The sequence below is a fragment of the Amblyomma americanum genome, chromosome 11 (genome assembly GCF_052857255.1).
Source record: "Amblyomma americanum isolate KBUSLIRL-KWMA chromosome 11, ASM5285725v1, whole genome shotgun sequence".
In the NCBI taxonomy this organism is placed as follows: Eukaryota; Metazoa; Arthropoda; class Arachnida; order Ixodida; family Ixodidae; genus Amblyomma; species Amblyomma americanum.
In genome coordinates this window covers 94792589-94810209 of record NC_135507.1, presented here as the reverse complement: position 1 = coordinate 94810209, position 17621 = coordinate 94792589, and the positions used below count along the sequence as shown (strand labels likewise).

Below are 17621 nucleotides of genomic sequence, written 5' to 3'. Positions count from 1 at the left end.
GATAGGAGAGAAAAGAAAGGAACTGGCGTCGCGGAATGCGGGCTCTCTAATGGGGAAAGGAAAGGAGCAAGTGCGAAAGTAGGGAGATGAAGCGAGCTAGGGAAAAGCAGAGAGAGCCCGCGGGCCCCGTAGTTCCCGGCGCCGAGAAGCCGGGGACCAGGCGAAGGAGCCCTTTGCGTTAGCTCGTTCCTTCCCTACCCCTCGCTGCAAATAGGGAGAAGGGGAAAGAGCGCGCGCGTTTTCCCGGACTGTATGCGTTGCCTGGCTTTCGGCTTTCGTTTTTGCTTCCATTCCCGTTTTCTTGTTTCTTCCCTGGACTTCGCGGCCGGCGGGTCGATACAGAGCGAGCTCGCTGGGCCGCGCTCGCGCGCCAACCCTCTGCTGCTACATAACGATGAGTTTCTTCCTGCTGCCGAGCCCCCTCGGCGCCGTTCCCGCGGCGCCACAACGTTGGTGCGCACAACTCGGTTGCCCCGGCAACGGCAGCCCCTGACGTCACAACGCACTTCGCACTCGGCCTCTCCCTTTCCTGCCTCCCGTGCCGTAAAATCAGGGGAACGGGGAAGATGTGGAGGAGAGAAAATACGGAGCCTCTTGGAATAGAGGGAGACTCTCACTCTTTCTCTCTGCCTCCGACGTGAGGAGGAAAGACATACCTCCTCCTCGCCTTTCATTCACGAACGAGGTTGGCTCGTCTCTGCGTTGCCGCACGCTTAGCTAGACTTCGCGCGACGACGCCAGGGGGACGAGGCGCTGCGCCATCTGTGAGGCGTTCGGAGAAACCGCAGAAAACCCGCCTGCCCGCACCGAGCTGGCCCAAGTCGTTCTGGTGGCTAGGCAGGCAGCCAGCCAGCGAGCAGTGGTGCCGAAGGGAGGACGGACTCCCGTATTTTTTTCTTCCCCCACTCTTTCTGCACCGCGGCTCGGGCGGCACGCAGAGCTTGCCAGCTCACTCCGAACAGCGGGTCGACGTCGGCTGTCGGCGGAACAGTAAACAACAAACGGATGCCTACTCCGACGACGCTGACGACGACGACTTCAACAACGACGACATCACCGCCACGAGCATCCAGAAAGACGTCGGTAACGTCGCCCTAACAGCTGTAGGGACGCGGCACCACCTGCGCTGCCGTCGACGCTAACCGGAGTCTGCAACCGCTGGACACCGGTTGAGGGGGAAAGAAAGGGACAGAAGAAGGCACGGCGGACGGGACGTCGGGAATCACGAAGAAACGACCTTAGCCCTTTTCTGTTTGTCTGTCGCCTTACGAAGCCGAGACCATGGTCCACCATCACCACGGCGGACAGGTGCAACCGCCTTGACAAAGACGAGGACGGGAAACAGTAGCACGCGCACCCCCACAACTCAGGCAGACCTTGGCGACCGGGGTTGTCACCGCAAAGCCGCCTGAGCAAACGCCTCCTGTGAGTACATTCGGGATTTCCCATCCCCCTCTCTCTCTCTACCTTCTATTCCCTGCATTGTTTGCGTGCGCTAGAGCGACGCAGGAGGGAGGCGCTGCGAGCGATTCCAAGTTCGTACTGAAGCGAAAAAAACAAGGCAACTGGTCAGTTTTTCCCCCGCACCTTCTCCAGTGTTTTCTGCTCGAGAAGCAGTGTATCGAGCGCGCTCCTTAGCGATGAATGATACGCGGTTTCAAGTTCAAGGGCACGACGATCCGTCAGACGCGGTATGGGGAGGCAGGGGAGACGCGATTTCGGGATTTAGGGAGACTCTTAGCGCGGGTGACGAGACAAAACGTTGCGTCCAATTCGCCAAGATAAGCGGGAAAGTACGAATGTTTTTCATTCTGAAATTAGGGAAGGATGTACAAAACAGAGCCGCCGCGGTGGCTCAGTGGTTATGGTGCTCGGCTGCTGACCCAAAAGATGCGGGTTCGATCCCGGCCGTGGCGATCACACTTCGATGCAAGCGAATTTCTAGATGCCCGTGGTCTGTGCGATGTCAGTGCACGTAACGGAACCCCTGGTTGTCAAAATTATCCGGAGCCCTTCAATATGGTGTCCCTCACAGCCTGAGTCGCTTTGGGACGTTAAACCCCATAAACTAAACCAATTAGAAACAAGGGCGGTTTTGCAAAATGTATTTGAGTATTGCGGTTTAGTTGTTTGGATTGAACTCAAAGTTATCTGTCGAAGTGAAACTGCCTTTCGGTTCCCATGGCCTCTCAAGTAGACTTTCTCGCGCGCCCAAAGGCAAGGCGATAATATTTTTTCATGACAGCCCCGAATAATTCCTTCGCGGTAGGTTAAAATACCTCTCTTGGTGTAAATATCCCAGTAAATCTTGGTGTAAATTGCCCAGTAGCAGTTACCATTTTTTGAAAGCTAACATGCATCCTTAGTTGATAAGTGCTTTTAACCCTCAGCGTTACGTGGTCAAAACTATTCGTGGCTTTCCTCAGCCACTGGGCGTCAGTTGACGCGACGAATCTACGCAATGAAGCAACGCCTACCCAAGAAAGCTTTCGCCACGAGATAGACTCGCATACTTGTCGATGAATCTAGAGGTTTCCGCCTCTATCAGCTTGAAGCTATCACCGTCAATAATCGTGCAGAGAAAGCGATAAGCGAGCGCCCTCGTTTTCAAACAAAGATTTGTACACTTATACTGCACGTATTTAGTGTATTTTTTCTTTTGAAGTGGAACAGCAACCATTGTATCTGTACCCGATATTTTCTGGTCAACCGCATGTTTTTCAAAGTCAGAAATAAATAAGGTACAGTCGCGGACAGAATAATTGGACCACGCCTCCTCGTTAAATCTTTGCTGTAACACTACGTAACGGAAACATAAATGTTTCCTGCTTATACGTGCTAGGAGTATATTGTACTTACGTATGCATCAAACATCAATCAATTTCCGCTAGGTAACACGTAGATTTTGACCGCTGAAGCGTGGTTTGTATTTTCTGCCCGCGACTGTACGTTGATCAACGGTGCGTACAAAGCCGGTCTCAATTAAAGCGATGTCCCCTTGACGTTCCCCTGGATCAACCATTTCACGCTTGAAACACGACGCCAGAATGGTCAATTTCTTAATTAAAAACTCGGAACAAGCCGTACCTGAATGGCACATGTGTCATTCACGCATAAGAAACGAATAGACTGAGACAGAACAGACGCTTTTCATATTTTAAAGCGGCGAAGCGAATGCTTCTGCCAAGCTTCGCAGGCATTGCAGCAGAGAGAGGCGGGATTTTGCAAGGGAGTTATAAGCTGCCTTTCCGATCACGGTTACACGATTTTTTTTTATGTTTTAGCATCTTGGCTGCCCGTATATATTTATGTTTTCTCCTACAAACTGCCATTTGTTAGCCCGGAGCTCATGTGTCGATATATGTTTCAAGTCCATTGCGCTGATGTTTCGTAATGATAAGAAATAGGTCTGGGAAACGGACTGCTATGTCTGCTCACGAGACTCCCTCTCAACGATCACCAGCATTCCAAGACGCGACTGCCAGTACAAATCTAGCACGAAACTAATCCAATCGGCTCGTCATGTCTCCCCTGAGCGCAATCGTATTCGACAGGTGACACACCTCAGTTCAGCAGCTTGTGGTGAAGTTACTGCGAGCGCACGAAGTTTTATCACAGAATACCACGTCAAGAGCTGTCGGAAAGCACATGCAGGCCAGGCTTGCCACGGCGCATTGATATCGACACCTGTCAGCGCCACTTCTCGTAGCGGCGAGCACCGTGTCAGACTCTTCCCGACCACTTCAAGACGTCGATGTGGAGATGGCTGTGAAGGGAGCAGTCAGGTTTCTCTGATGCGCCGTACAGATGAGCAAGTTGTTGTACTTGTTTCTTTGCTGTAACTGTTTGTTGTGGCGATATTATCGATGTCATGAAAGAAACGCGGATTCACCTAAAGGATGTGGGATGTGGTAACTGCCTCGCATTCAATGAAGATCTGAATGGTGTCATCAGGCAAGAGGCGAAAGGAGAGAGAAATCCGTGACTTAAAATGCTGTACACGGCCTTTGGCCAGAGTAATGTATGGTGGACCCAAAACACCTTTTTCGGAACGCTTTGTTCAGCATACGCTTCTGCACAGTAGAGGCCCAGCATACTCTTGAAGCCTTCACGAGGTGCTTGGAATTGATATTTCACTCTAACGAAGTCGAATTTGTCCGCTAATGGATATAGCGAACCACACAATTTTTTAACAGCCAAGAAACTGTCGAACCTGTCAATCTACTTCGGAACAGTTAAACGACCGATAACGTTGCACTTTAAAATAAAGGAGTAAAAAAGGGAGTAAGTTGTCCTCTAGTTGTCCTCTAGTTGTCCTAAGTTGTCCTTTTTTTACTCCCATTTAGCGTATTCGTATTTAGAGTGTGTCTTAGACTCATTCGACGCGACATATAAAAACGAAAATATGTTACAAATTGGGTTTGGTGCGGAGAAATTTCGACAGTGATGTCAATTCTGTGGTGTGACTGGAGTTTTTGCTTTATTTGATTGCGATCTAGCTTCAGTCCTTTTCTTTTACACATTGCAATACAATTCAATACACGGCGGGGGTTTCTTTTCTTTTTTAGCCCCAGTGAGAGTACAGCCCTCGGCTGAATGACACTCTGTGGTCAGTGTCAACTAATGTCATGAAAAACAGTAGCTGCACAAAGAAAGTTGTCGACTGTGGAACTCCGGCACTGAGAGATTCAACTCGAACGATTGAGGTGCAGTGTTACCCTACAGTCATAATGTGTTTCGCTCGATGTGGGGCGTTTCCTCATGCCTTCAAGCTATATTTATCGGGCGCCAAGCACTAATTTTCTGCCAACATGCATGCGAATGTTCAAATCTCGTGACTGATAACAAGGTGTCAGAAAGCGAAGACATCGCAGGTGCCTTCAGACACTCTGTAATGATTAAAGTGCCCAGACAGAGTAAGAGAGCTACCACGCTATTTATTTTCCAAGCCACCTTGTGTTGGTAACTACGTGCATTATTTTAATAACTGATTTACATCTAGTGAAAAAGCTGAAACTTTTTATAGAAGGGTCGGTTACAACAGCAGGCTACCAGGCACAACTGGTGATGAGTAGAACATTTCTACATTTCTAGCGAGCTCAGTTTAAATAGATGCAACAAAACAGTAATTACTATGATGTTAACGGCTCCTCCCGTCAACACAGAGAAGTGTCACAGAGAAACGACCCTGAAAATGAATCAGTGAGGCGTTTTGGTACGGTTACTTTATGATGATGACTGCGCTGAGGCCAGGCTCACGATGACGACCATAGAGAAAAGGCAAATATTTTCTTCTCACTTTCTGCTTATTCTACGTATTCTTTTTCCAACTGAACGCAGGGACCATTAGAGACAGGTAAATAGAATCATCACCAAAGATGTGCAGCAAAGTATGATTAGGAATTGCTGCAATCGAATTAATAAAAATTAGCTCTACATACTTGTGCCTCGGTGATGAGAATTCACGCAGTCATTCGCTGTTCATTTGCTGTGCTATTGGCTACAGCGCATATCTCTTTCAAGTGAAGTGGTGTCCGTGGTGCCGTGGGTATAGGGTAAGAAGAAAGGCAAAAGTTAGTGAAACTGAGAAAAGTGCAGGGACTTTTTTCTGTTTCTTTTTATTTGTGGCGTTTATCAATAGGAAATTAGTGCTGGAACTATTTTATGCCCTAAAGGAAAATAATTTCAAAGCAGAAGAGAAAAAAGCCACACGCCACTAGTGGGATCCGAACCCACGACCTCCAAATAGAATTGACTTAGACAGCGACTGGAGGCTTTTTTTTTTTTAAATGACCTCACTGCCTACTAGAAAACTACTCAACATATTCAATTGAGAAAGGAAAAAAAATCTTGTGCTGCACTGTGGAGAAACCATTTCCTTGTCAGCTACTCGAAATTAAAATGAAATAAATGACTTTTTGAGGAGGTTTTGCAATATATAGAAGGGGTGCTTCCTAGCAGGCGCTTTTTGTACAGAGGAACAAGAAAGAGGATGTGAACCTAAATAAAGGGGGATTATGAACTCGTTGTTACGAGCGTATTGTGCTTTCTAACGTTTGAAACTTTGCCTATTCAAGAAACCCTGCTTGTGTTGGCAGGATTGCCAGTTTACTGATGTGTTTCATCCCACGTGTGTTCTGAAAAGCCTATACATAGAAAAACGACATTGTTTTCAACAAGTTATTTCCCCGAAAACGCAGCCTGGGGTTAATGTTACGTGAAAAAAGGCAGTTTCTTCTTTAGCAAATCAACGGGGAGTTCAGCGTTGGGCGAGATAGCAGGTCGTACAGTGTCAGAGGTGAAATATCAATGTTGGTGAGCTAATACAGCAAAACATACAAAAATTGGCGTTTCTGACATATTTAGATTTTACGTTTTTGTTTAGTTTTGTCTATATTATTCTCAAGAGCTCCAAACTGAAGAGATAATGCGTAGTTAAACACTTATGATCACTGGTTTATTTTGATATTAAGATGGAGAGTATAAGCTTGTGGCATATTAAGATAGTGCACAGAGACATATTTTCTGATTTTTATTTTTTGTAATAACCCATAAGTGGCCTTTCTGCCCCCACTTCTAATTGACGTTTGTCCACAAATATCATAGATCAATACGGAAAGAACATATCAGAAAAAAAGGCCATACAAGCAGCCTCACCACAGAAAGATAAAAATCACATAGCTACTGCTTAAACGGCTACTGGTTACTAAACAGATGTTCCGATTCATGTTGTTTTCGTCAGAACGTTGAAATTGAGTAAATATGTATTTTGTTTTTAAACTTAAATATCCCAACATGTCGCTTCTTCTTACATTAAACCTATTATTACCAAAACAAGAAACCATCAAACGCAGCTTTTTATAGCTTTGTCTACGTAGATACGAAGCTGTTTACTATAACAGTACATATCCAATCAGTTCATGTTTTTTTCGACAAAAGTTTTATTTCACTAAAACCAGGAAAAAACCTATAGTTTCCTAAAATAAAAAAATACAAACAACAAAAATAATACAGAACAAAGCTATGTGCTTTAATTTCAGAGAAAACAAGTCTTAAATTTGCCTAAGAAATAGATGCGGAGCGTAGGTCCCAGCCTCAGCCTTTAAAAGGCCCCAGGCCAGTCTCCACGATACTTAAACCAAACCAGCCTAGCAAGTATAAACAGCCGTCATTAACATCTCTAAACAGTATTAAAGCTAGGTGTGCCCTGAAATGAAGTGAATTCTGAAGTCATAGCCCGTTTGCGCGCCCTATTTCGACACTTACAATGTCCTCATCCGCTAAGTTGGTACCCGCGGCTTCTCTCAGGTGGCGCTGCGGGCGTTTTATGGTAGACCACTCTTGCTCACGGGGAAGGTGGGAAAAACATATTTAGAGGGAGCGCAGTAGAGAAAACAGTCACGAAATAACTTCATTGGGACCGATATAACCGCCCTGTAAACGCGTATTTTCGAAAAAAATTTGCAGCCGTGCGTTTCGGAGACGATGCCTGACAACATGATATGTTAGATAGTATATTCGGTTTATTAACTTATTTAATTCTTTATTTGCTAATTGAAATACCTTCCATGCCGCAGGGGCGTTACAGAAAAGAGAATAATAAAAAATGTAGTCATAATGCAGCAAAAAAAGGAAAATAAAATGTAATACAGCAACGAAAAAACATCATTTGATCAAAGTACATTCCGCTTTTCTCACCACGCACTATATACGATAAGGGCCCTGCCTTGAACTTTCGGCTTCTTTTTTCAGTTGCGCATTTATCATAAATTACCGAAGCTTGAGGCACTATAGTATGCCGTTTTATAAAATTTCTGCAGACACTCTAAGACTGCTTACGGGTGAGAATACGAAAGTATCAAAGTTCTGCGTAATGCTACGTTTCAGAATGTCTATAAGTCATGATCAAGACTAGGCTCCATGACTACGCAAACTTTGTACAAACTCTGTGCAGCTGACATTCTTGTAAAGTGCTGAGTCATGATACGTCGCAGAACAACTATGAGTCACGAGTTATGACTGCCTACGGTCATGACATTTTTAGGCCATGTTACGGTCGATCATTCATGACTATACATGTTCACTTCCACGTGATCATGCACCGGCGTTCTGAAATCATCCTAATTTCGTGCGGTGGGCGGCGACAGAGGGCGGACGGAGGCTTTTGTGCTAATGGGACACATAATGCTCTCGAATTAACAATTACGCTGGCTCGTGATGTTGCTCTTCAGTGCTGTTTTCATCTCTCCTCTTCCTCAAATTCTTACAAGGCATCATATAACGTTCATATGACTTTTCTGGTGAAATGCGAACTGTTCAATGCAAATGAGTGTGCAGCGAGGTGGAATGAATAAAGGAGCCGCCGCGCAAAGACGTTGCAGCACAGACCACACTGGCACCATTCGTTCACACTAAATAAGTCCCATAAATTTTATGAATGAATAAAGAAGCAGAATACATGCTTTAATGAATCAACCAAAAAGAGTAAAGTTTGCTCCATTCACGGCATGGGCAGAGTAGTGCCCCTATAGTATTATTTTTGTCTCGCTTTAAGCGCTCATAAACGTTGGTCCCTATTTTTGAAATATTTTCGTTTTCTGAAAAAAAAACAAGAAAACGCGTCTCCACCACACACACCAGCAGTGTTATAAACCGCAAAATAACACGGCGTAGCGTAGGCACGCACGACTGGAGTTTCTTTTGCTCTGTTAGCATTTTTCTCTTCATCTACGTCGCGTTAGGTTTCGACACTGAGGCGGCAGAAAGCTCTTTGCAGCACCAGACAGGATATTTTCGCGGGCGATTAACTTTTCTGCAGGCGTGCTCTATCAAAAGCAATGGCAGTTTTTAAAGTGTTGAAAGCCGAAAAAAAGAAAAACTAGAGCGCTTCGAGTATGTTGCTTTTAATGCGGGCAGTGTAAGCCGATTCACTAAAAATTTTCGCGTTGTTGTGAACGCAGTTGTGCCTTTGAAAACGTGGCTCAAACTGTTTAGGGATTGGGTGCACATTAAATAAAGGAAAAAATGCTAGCAATGTCGCGAAACTTTCGATGACAAGTACCGAAAAATTTTTTTTCACGTCTTAAAAATTGTAGCGTCAAAAACAAAATAAAACGAAAGAAGTCAACTGAACTGAAGCGCCGTCTGGTGCTTTTTCAAGCTGAAGAAATTGGACCAAATCAGAAAATAATAGACTTCACTCCTGAGATTTTGTGTCGTGATCTTTTTTTTTTTTTTGAAACAGACGTCACTCAAGTGTGGTGAACGCGTCGTTGTTTCGTAAGTTCACCGGCGTTGAGGCACTGGCTTCGTCACGTTTAAAGCGAACAACATTAAGCTATAGAGCGACCTAGCGCAAGGTTGTCTTTACCCTACTGCAGTAAACAGTGTTCTCCGGGAAAACAGTTTTACTGAGAAATCAGAGAGCGGGCAGAGTTGAATTAAAAAAAAGAGAGAAAAATAAAATTTAAGCCATCGAGGTGTGAGTGCGGGCCCTTTGGCAATCGCGATAAAATGCTCGCGCCAGGACTAAGCTTTTCGGCACTCCTCAGCGGCTCTGTATAAAGCGAGCCAATTGCAATCCCGGCGTCTGTCAATAGAATTGTTTGTCTTGAGACGGCATCGCCGCTTGGTGTTGAAAGCACGTAGGGGTGGCTTGAAGGCCCCACCCTACCATATACTAAGACTATATCCTATGTAATAGAGAGATGAAAAGAAGCCAGTGATGAGGGCCATAAGATTGCGGGCTGAAGCGAGCCTCCCGAATGGGATCTTTCGCCGGCTGTAAATAAACAAAGCGCCTCTTTCGCGTTGAGCCCACCGAAAAAACAAGAACGAACGATGGGCGTATACACTGAATGAGATTGGAGGAGATTCAAAAGAAAATAGATAAATGCGAAGACATTAAACAGGATCAGTGTACCGGCTGGGAGCTCGTGAAAAAATAATACGACATTGCGCGACGAGTAGAGAGCCGGGAAATTTATGCCTGTTTCTTCATATTTGCCTTCGCTTTGTATTTTTTATTGTTTATCGCTGCTGTCGCTCTCGACAAAGATGCTTTATTAATAATGCTGTCAGAGATATCAGTCGGAGAGTTGCGAAAAGTATCGAGATATCTCAGTCTCAGCACCACTATACTTTTGCTCTTCTAAAAGCCTAGCGTCAAGCGATGGCCACCTTTTCTGCCGTTCATGTGCTTTTGTTTTTATTTGTGTTTCGTAGACCTTGGCGTCCCTTCCATCGACGACGGGATTCTGACAGTCTGGAAAAACAGCTTCAAGTGTGTGAACTCCGAATTGGTTTCCCAAGTTCTTTCGTCCCTGACGACGCGGGCTTTTCTAAGCTAACCGCTGCAGTCGGACCAGATCTGCGCAAGGTTATTTAGATGATGAACTTAAAGTGAGCTCGTAAGCAAAAGCTACAATTCAGAGGCGAAGATTTAGCAGCAAGCCACGCCGTATTAAGCTATCTCGTTCCTTAATAAGCTTGTCAGGGCGACCTTCACCACGGATCCCACGGAGTGCTCCGACTGCGCCAGGCTCCCCAGCGGATTGGCTTGGATTGAGCAAGAAAATTTAATCTCGGTGCCGAGACACGACTCGTCGACAGCAGACGCCGGTCGGTGACATTGCACGTCGTCTGCTATGTGGGTGTTGGTAACAGACGACGAAACATTTCACTGAACCAACAGCGGTTGCAGATGAAACGAGCGCACTGCAGCTGTTAGGATCAGATTAATCTACCGCTGAATTTTTTTATTTAGATGTTCGCATTCATTTTTACATCAGTCACTTTATGACGCACCTGAAAGTTAAAGCGCCCTTCGGATAACCGCATTTACTACTCGCACGAAACGCTGACCTTCGCGTGAAAAATTGGCTACGGCATGGGGTAAATTTTTGCCACTAGCAAGCGTCCATGCCTTCGGTGGTAATGTAAATGCACTTTTCGTGCTATCTTTATCATCATGAGTTTCCAGCAGTTCATTGCTTTTGTTTTAACAGTAACGTTCGCGGGGAAGGGAAGTAACAAGCTTCTAGACTACAATGTTCATAGAGTCAGCTTGCTGCTTTACGAAGCTGTGGCCATCAGTTTTTCGGTACGGCTGAAGTCGCTAAACGCACCTTTCTATCTGAAAACTCTCAAACAGAGACCTCTGTCATTTGGCTAAGTTCTTTCAAGTCTGATCGTAATCCTGGTTCTTCACAGCCGACTGAAAATGAGGAAGAGAGGGACGAAAACGTGCCCCTCTCTAATATAGATTTGCAGTGCTGAGCAAGCCATACCAACTGGAATGTAGGACGCAGGGAAAAAAATATTAAGGAAAATTCTATCATTAATTACATGTACCACAGCGACAGCACAGAACCTCTTTGTACGATGCCCGCGAAAGGGGCACTGACTCTCAAGGCCTGCCGGTTCCCATTGACGCCCACGCATGTGTTGGTTGACGGTTAGACTCCCGGCAGCCTCCGCCTGGAACGACTCACCGGGCAATGTGGTACGTCTTCTCTGGGAGGTATAGGTATATAAACATATGGCAAGCTATGTGCCATCTTATTGTCGTACCATTATGAGTGTTTTGCGCCAGCCGCAGTCGCGCTATTCCAACAAGATCTTTCAAATCTACACTTCATCTCACTCTCGCCCACCTCTACTATGTTTTTTCTTTGTCGGTTATTCATTCTAACGTTATTATGATCATCGGTTGTAAGTTCAGCTCATAACATATCAGGCCGCCTTTGGCAATATCCGTTCAAAACTCCCTACCCATCTAATGTACCAAAATATGGCATTCCGAGTGAACCAGAATTCGGAGGATGGATGGATGGATGGATGGATGGATGGATGGATGGATGGATGGATGGATGGATGGATGGATGGATGGATGGATGGATGGATGGATGGATGGACGGGTGGATGGATGGATGGATGGATGGATGGATGGATGGATGGATGGATGGATGGATGGATGGATGGATGGATGGATGGATGGATGGACGGACTGACTGACTGACTGACTGACTGACTGACTGACTGACTGACTGACTGACTGACTGACTGACTGACTGACTGACTGACTGACTGACGGACGGACGGACGGACGGACGGACGGACGCATGGATGCATGGATGGATGGATGGATGGATGGATGGATGGATGGATGGATGGATGCATGGATGGATGGATGGATGGATGGATGGATGGATGGATGGATGGATGGATGGATGGATGGATGGATGGATGGATGGATGGATGGATGGATGGATGCATGGATGCATGGATGGATGGATGGATGGATGGATGGATGGATGGATGGATGGATGGATGGATGGATGGATGGATGGATGGATGGATGGATGGATGCATGGATGCATGGATGGATGGATGGATGGATGGATGGATGGATGGATGGATGGATGGATGGATGGATGGATGGATGGATGGATAAATGGATGGATGGATGGATGGATGGATGGATGGATGCATGGATGTATGCATGGACGCATGGATGCATCGATTGATAGATGGATGGATGGATGGATGGATGGATGGATGGATGGATGGATGGATGGATGGATGGATGGATGGATGGATGGATGGATGGATGGATGGATCGACGCATGGATGCATGGATGGATGTATGCATGGACGCATGGATGCATGGATGGATGGATGGATGGATGGATGGATGGATGGATGGATGGATGGATGGATGGATGGATGGATGGATGGATGGAAGGAAGGAAGGAAGGAAGGAAGGAAGGAAGGAAGGAAGGAAGGAAGGAAGGAAGGAAGGAAGGAAGGAAGGAAGGAAGGAAGGAAGGAAGGAAGGAAGGAAGGAAGGAAGGAAGGAAGGAAGGAAGGAAGGAAGGAAGGAAGGAAGGAGCGTCCCCTTTGAAACAGGGTGAAGGCAGTTGCCACCATGCTCAGTTTGGAAGACTGTCCCGCCATCATGCGGCGATCATATTAACTGCTCTACCCTGCCTGAAACTCGGAAATAGCAGAGAAACAGTTCCAGAGCACCGTCGAAAGCTGGCTTCCCAGCTCATAGAGCGTTAGAAGTCGTTTAGCCCTGCTTAGCAACTGCACAAGCACCGTTACGGTATGCACGCGTCCGTCTATGAGCATTAATTAAAAGACTAGCGCATGCAACTAGGACACAGACGTAGAAGATAGGACGAGCGCTAAACATCAACTGAGGTTTTCCTGCGACAAAAAGTACATAAATGTTCTTCGGTAGTGCATGCGCACACTGGGTTCTAACAATATATGCACAATCTAATCAGAAAGTGGCAAACTGTTCCTGAGGTACATTTCTTGTTTTCTGTGATAACACAGTTCTCACCTTCCCTGTTAATGTGATAGGCCTCCCAAATCTCACGACCTAACCTTGTGCCTCGCCTACCAAGCACACCCGTATCGTACCGCTTACAATGCTTGGCCAAATGGCCGCCCCCCGCCAGTGAATCTACCAGCGTGCGGTGCTCTTGTAGCCGTTCGTTTAGGCAGCGTCCAGGCTGCCCCACGTATCGTCTACCGCAGGAGAGGTGTATACGGTATACGACGCCAGCAGTGCAAGGTACAAACTTGCATTAGTGCTTTATGGGGCAGACCTGTTTTTTTTTTTTTTCATTGACGGCTTTGCACATGCGCACCAGCTTTTCGGGGGCTGGAACATCACGTCCACATCGCACTACTTTCCAACTTTTCTCAGCCGGTGCGATAACCGGTGCACGTACGGCACAGCTGTACGGCTCAGGCTTGCATCCCTATGAACTCGCGTATTTCGACACGCCCCCTTCCTCACGTCTAGATTGCGGTAGAAACGACGCGAACTGTTTTTTTTTTCACTCGTTTGTTTTCGCCACCATAGAGTTTCTAAATATTACCTAGAAGGAAAGCTGGTGCCACCGTTTATGCGAGTTTCTTAAAGAGCGCTTCATGCACCGCGGGTATGCCGGGAAGACTAGGTTTCCTGTTCTGCTTCGCTAATGTGAGGCCCAAAGCGTGGATTGTAGCTCGAAATTGGTAGTTGCGCCTCGACGCTCTTCTCTGTGCACAGATTAAGTTATTTCGATGCTGCGTTTTTCACTTCTGCGCTAGATATAACTCAAGTGAAAATTCAGTGTTAGGCTGGCATTGAAACTTTCACAGCATTTCTGCGGGGTTTGGCTCGATAAGAGCCTATATTTACGGTTGAATCAAAGTTGTGTGCCCAACAGTGGCCAAGTCAAGTAAGAAAGCTCATCTTCGCGGCATTCCTCCGCCTTCCTCTACATAGTCGATGAAGTGTAGCGCCGCCAGCTTTCCCTCTAGTTGTACGTCTCTTGTATCCGAGATCACTAGACGAATGATTCGAACGGCCTGCAGTGAATATAGTCGTCTGCGGCTGCCAAGCCGACGACGCGCGAGGGAAGCAGGGAAAGGAGACGGCGGGAAATGTGGCGCGCCAGCGAGATTATCTATCGGAGAAGAAGAAAATATGTAATCAGCAGACGAAGCCGCGCGAAGAAATGAAAAACGGCCACGCATCAGAGAGGGCGCCACCATACTCCCTACTCAACCCTCGTCTCGTCCCGCTCGGCTGATGGCCGTCCTTGAAGAGCGCGCGCGGGCCTGCGTCTAAATAAATGGCGTCCTTCTCATCCGACAGCATAGTAAAGCGCCGCAAAAAAGGAAAGTAAATAAAACAACGGGAGAGAGAGCCGTTGGCAACGACGGCTATATAGAGGCGCCCCCGCGTGCCCTGGCGACGAATTAAGCAAGAAAACGACGACGGCGACAAGCATGGACAGGCTTCGTGGATACGAGGCGGACAGCAGGCGTCGAGTCGAGCGAGGAGAGCAAAGCAAAAAAAAAAAAAAAGCCGAGGCGAAGGAAGAATTGAGGAAAGAGGGCTGCCTAAGTACGCGAGCCGAAAGGAAGCTCTTAATGAAGCGGCCTGCTCACCACCGCACTGCGGAGCCCTGTAGGTTCGGCGTGCTCTGGGAAACGAGCCAAAAAGAAAGTACAGAAAGAAGAAGCGCCTTTCATTTATGCTTTTCCTTTAGTAGTCAGATATCTTCCCGCTTCAGGAAAAAGCCACCTCACCATGGGCCTCGATGAAAGAACCCCAGATAGCCGCGCTAGGCAACTCGGCTCCTTGGTCATATAAGCACACACACATTGTAATGTCTTCGTCCTGTATCGTTAAAGGTAGGACAGTGGCCCCTATTTTGAGGGTGGTTTCGAAGAATCTTGGGCTAAAAAAAAGAGTACTAATGGCCGACGCGATGGAAGTAGTAGTTGAGAGGCCACGGAGTGTTCCGCGGCCGCAACGCAACACAGTTCCCTATTTTCTCTTGGGCCCTGAAATGGCGCGTTGACAATGCGTTTCGTGGCCAACTCGTAGTACTTTAACATAAAACATCATGGGCACGTGTAGGTCGACGTAAAACCTTTACGGAATTCGATGCGGGGAAAAAATTTACTTTGACGAACTCACAGAGGCCAATCCCCTGAAATGCTTGAAAGCGTAAGTCAACGTGCAAACAAACTCCTTTTGCTGGTTTACCACTACCAGACGAACGGGCCCTCCCAAGACAGACTGCAACAAATTTATTCCCGGGAAAACCTTTGCTGCTACTCTGCATAGAGAATTTTATGATAGAAATTTGTAACTTCAGAAGGTTCTCATACACTCTGTACATTTTTTTAATGCGTCCAATGTCTGCGAGCCTACGGACGGCACATTGCTGCGGTTGTGACTGCGCGACAACAGGAGCGCCAAAACTTGTGAGACGTGTCTTAAACAGGTCTTAAACAGGCCAAGGTTGCAGGAAAAAAAAAAGACTGACTTGTGCGCTCTACCTTGCGTATATTAATCAATGCATCATGATTTCGCTTCGTGTGCCTACTTTTCTAGTGCGTATATATTTTTCGCACATACCCCCTCTATAACTGCCTGTGATCCATAAAGGCATGTTAATAAATAAAAATAAATAAAAAGTTGATCTCTGACGTTAGCGAGATGCGTTGGCGTCGCTGTCATCATGCAGGTGGAGGTAACAACTGGGTGGTAAGGGCCATAAGAATAGTTTTCTTATTAAGCAGTATATCTTTGAGGTCATGCCTTTGTTATTCAAACTCGAGTATATTCTAGAACAGAATGCTCAAGTATGGAGAGTCAATTCAAGGCTGATGTATTTTTGAAATATCGGAATATGTGCGTGGCGGAGATACCCCCGGATGGGGTTACCGGGTGAGAGCGCGGCCTATAGACAGTTTTAGCTCGGCCAGACAGCCGTTCGGTAAACACGGCAACGCGTTACCGTTGCTGGCGTTGCCAGGCTTGCCTAGCCGCATTTGCTGCACGGTAGTGGTTGCTGTAGTTGCCGCGCATACCTTACGATGGGGCTAAAACTCTTTTATAGAAATATAGGCGTGCAAATCTTTTAAAAATTGTTACTTTTCACCCTGCACCTATGAAGGTGGCTGTTCATTAGTAGCTCGTAAGTACTTTTAAGTAGAGCATGACTATCTACGCACAGCCATTTCGAAATATTTCTAAAACGTTGCAATAAATGAGTGTCGTGATGACGAGCACACCGTCCACAACTTCGTGGCGCGCAGTTAGATGAACGTTTCTGCGAACAGGGCAGGCTTCTCGTGTGGTCGGACATGCTGCCGCGTTTGCTACATCTTCTCGCAAATAAAATAGTTAAAACCAGCCAGGGTGTACAGCTTCGCACGGAAGGCGGTTCTCAAACGCCCTGATAAGCGAGCCAGCAGACAACAGCCCCGACGATACCACCGCCCGACTCCGACGTCCACGAGCACACTGTATGTTTGTAAACAGGGTGTAAATTTATACAGAGTAGTGTGAAAGTCATACTATACATACGATTCGCATCAAAGCGAAGAAAGATGCTGCAGACGTGGCTACTATAAATGAACGATTACTTAGTGTATAAGGGCCACCATTTTAGTGCTAAATGTCACTGCCAGCACAGCTCGTTGAGTGCATCGGTTCCCAAGCTGCTCATTCGACGGTGCCGAAAATTCATCATTTTGACTGGGCCAAATTTCGCAGGGTAGGCTACTGTCACGCCCTTAGCTACATTGGGCAGATGAACTGGCCACAGTTGTTCCGGGCGTGGGTGTGGTAAAAAAGAAAATAAAGACTTGGCTGCAACCTGCTAAACTACACAAACTGACCACACTCAGTTTACGGTGTGTTTTAGAGCCTTAGCTCTTATTGGCTGGTTCATTCCGCGCCATCATCGGCGCCGGCGTCCGCAGCGCCACCTGCTACATTCTTCGGTTCGCAGGCGGCAAAGAGGAGAAACAGAGAGAGGGGGAAATAGAGAGAGGATGGCAAAGTGCAGAGACAGTAATCCCCCTCCCCACTTTAAAGAAGAGGAGGAAGAGGGTATGGGTGTCCGCATCGGCTGCGGGAGGTGCTTGGTTCGAACCCCAGCGCCGGACAATTGAGGATGGGTACAAGCGCCCCTCGGCCCGGCTTTTTTCTACGCTCTCACACCACAACTAATACCCCTGTCACACGGGACTTCATCACGGCCTTTGCAGTAAAGTTGTCTTATTGCACTAAAGGAGGAAATCCGAAAAGGAGCAGC

At 46.8% G+C, this 17621-nt stretch overlaps 1 protein-coding gene across 1 annotated transcript in view; it reads left to right on the top strand.

Annotated features, from left to right (window-relative positions):
* The first annotated feature begins 719 nt into the window (after positions 1 to 719).
* The window catches only part of LOC144111329 (GTP-binding protein Di-Ras2), a 135115-nt gene continuing 118213 nt past the window's right edge, over positions 720 to 17621 (top strand). The window contains exon 1 of the mRNA XM_077644594.1: positions 720 to 1425. The gene's annotated coding sequence lies outside the window, so the exon portion shown is untranslated. The remainder of the gene's footprint in view (positions 1426 to 17621) is intronic.